We start from the raw sequence: 2,661 nt of genomic DNA on the forward strand, positions 1-2,661 counted from the left end.
TGCATGGCGTCGCCAACGTCATGTCGAGGTTAACTTTGTTTTTTAAACAGAAACATATATTTTTTATTACGGAATTTTATTCTACGTAAAGAAACAAACAGCTTCTGTTTGAAAAGATTTTTTATACAATATTTATTTTCTAAGATATTTACGGAAATATCTACAAAATTATTGGTTTTAATAATTTTTTACTCGAATTATAATTTTTTACTCTATCAACTTTATCGAAAAATAGTAAGAGATAAAAACTATTTGTTTTCTTATCATAGAGCTCTGAGAATTTTTTCAGAATTTTTAAATTAACTTTTTAGTATTTCAAAAAAATGCAAGAAAATACAGTACTAAGAAATTAATTAAAAAATTCTGAAAAAATTCTCAGAGCTTGATAAGAAGAAAATAAACAATTTTTATTTCTTGCTATTTTTTATATAAAGTTGATAGAATTCAAATAAAAAATTATTAAAATCAATAATTTTGTAGATATTTCCGTAAATATTTTAGAAAATAGAAGTCGTATAAAAATTTTTTTTCAAATAAGAGTTATTTGTTTCTTTACGTAGAATAAAATTCTATAAAAAAAATGTTTTTATTTAAAAAAAACAAAGTCGACCTGATCTTGGCGGCGGCACCCAAAATTAAACCAATGGTACCCTCTTATGTCCTCCATCGAACCATAACTTTTGTTTGAAACATTTTTCCGTATTTTTTGTACATTTTAAGATATTACGGTGTAAAAGTTAAAATGAAATACCCTGTACACACACACATACGCACACGCGTACACACACACACATCACGCGCGCGCGCACACACACACACACACACGGTGTCCCACAAATGGTAGAACACCCGTTAGAGGGTGCAATTTGGAACTGAAAGTTCCTTTTCCATTTTTGGATTCGACAATTAGTTAATGAGATATTAATCAATTAAGTTTGCCAATCCCTTAGTGCCCTGAGTGAGCGCTCAGGGACGTAAGACGCCATGGACTCCTCAGAAGCCCTGCTTGTCTGTTTTTCTCTCCTTTTTGTACACACCCACTAAAATCATTGACGATACTTAACCACAGACATGCAGAAAAATTTTAAGTCACCTGCACACTCGAAAGAAGCATACTACACATGCCCTCCCCCTTCGACACATAAAGTGCAATCATTCCGCCCACTTGCACTAAAAATATTTAAATTATCCATGCACTCATAACCGCACACAAAATACATCACCCCTACACATTGAAAACTTGTCATTCTCTTAAGTGCCTCAGGCACCTATCCACACACCCACTCACTCACTCGTCCCTATTTATTTCTTTGTGATATAAAAAAGAGGAAAAAAAGCAAGAACTCTAACAACGTGGACAAGCAGAGCCCCTAAGGAGTCCACCGCGTCCTACAGTCCTGAGCGCTCACTCGGGGCACTAAGGGATTGGTAGACTTAATTAATTAATATCTCATTAATTAATTGTCGGATCCAAAAATGGAAGAGGAACTTTCAGTTTCAAATTTCATCTCCTACCTACCCCTAACGGGTGTTCTACCAGTTGTGGGATACCCTATGTGCGTGCGTGCGTGCGTGCGTGCGTGTGTGTTGGGAGTGTGCATTAATTTTAAGGGATTTTTTTGATAAAAATACGGCTTTATTGTGAAAAAATGGTTACAAATTGATCATTCAAAATATAGTCCATCGCTAGCCACTACTTTTTCCCATCTTTCTGGTAATAGATGGATTCCACGTCGAAAGAACGACACATCTTTTGAGGCTATCCACGAATCGACCCATTTTTTGGTATCCTCATAAGAATGGAAGCGCTGCTCAGACAGGCCATGAGTTATCAATCGAAATAGCTGGTAATCCGAAGGAGCAATATCTAGAAAATATGGCGGGTGTGGTAGGACATCCCAGTTAAGCGCTTCTAACATTTCCTTTACCGGTTTCGCAACATGTGGCCGAGCGTTGTCGTACTGGAAAATCACTTTGTCGTGTCTTTTCGCGTAATCTGGCCGTTTTTGCTTCAATGCTCGGCTCAGTTGCATCAATTGTTGGTAGCGTTCCCCAGTGATGGTTTCGTTGGTTTGGAGCAGCTCATAATACACTACACCCAGCTCTGATCCCACCAAATACAGAGCATGAGCTTGGCGCCATAAATATTCGGCTTTGCCATCGATGTTGATGGTTCGTCTGGCCTGCACCATGATTTTTTGCGCTTCGGATTATCGTAGCATATTCATTTTTCATCACTCGTCACGATACGATGCGAAAAACTTTTTCTTTTGTGTCTTTGAAGTAACAATTCACAGGTCATTTTGCGTCTTTCGACGTCCCTCGACTTCAATTCGTACGGCATCCAATTTCCTTGCTTTTGAATCATTCCAATGACCTTCAAATGTCTGGAAATCGTTGATCGATCAACATTTAATGATTCTGCAAGTTCTTCTTGCGTTAGACTCGGGTCTTGATCGAGTAAAGCTCCCACTTCCTCATCTTCAAACTTTTTCGGCTGGCCTGGACGTTCCTTGTCTTCCATGTCAAAATCATCTTTTTTATAGCGTCGAAATCAGTACTCATATGTTGAAATCGATGAAATATAATCATCATAAGCTTCCGATAGCACTCGTTGACTTTCAGCAGCACTTTTCTTCAAATGGAAGCAAAAAAGCAAAG

General features: G+C 37.4%; 1 protein-coding gene across 1 annotated transcript in view; it reads left to right on the forward strand.

Moving 5' to 3' along the window:
* LOC116843678 (rab GDP dissociation inhibitor beta) overlaps nucleotides 1-2,661 on the forward strand; it is a 51,051-nt gene that overhangs the window by 39,340 nt on the left and 9,050 nt on the right. The gene's annotated exons all lie outside the window — the stretch shown is intronic.

The sequence above is a fragment of the Odontomachus brunneus genome, unplaced genomic scaffold (assembly GCF_010583005.1).
Source record: "Odontomachus brunneus isolate Ranch 3 - 2012 unplaced genomic scaffold, Obru_v1 Obru_scaffold_034, whole genome shotgun sequence".
In the NCBI taxonomy this organism is placed as follows: Eukaryota; Metazoa; Arthropoda; class Insecta; order Hymenoptera; family Formicidae; genus Odontomachus; species Odontomachus brunneus.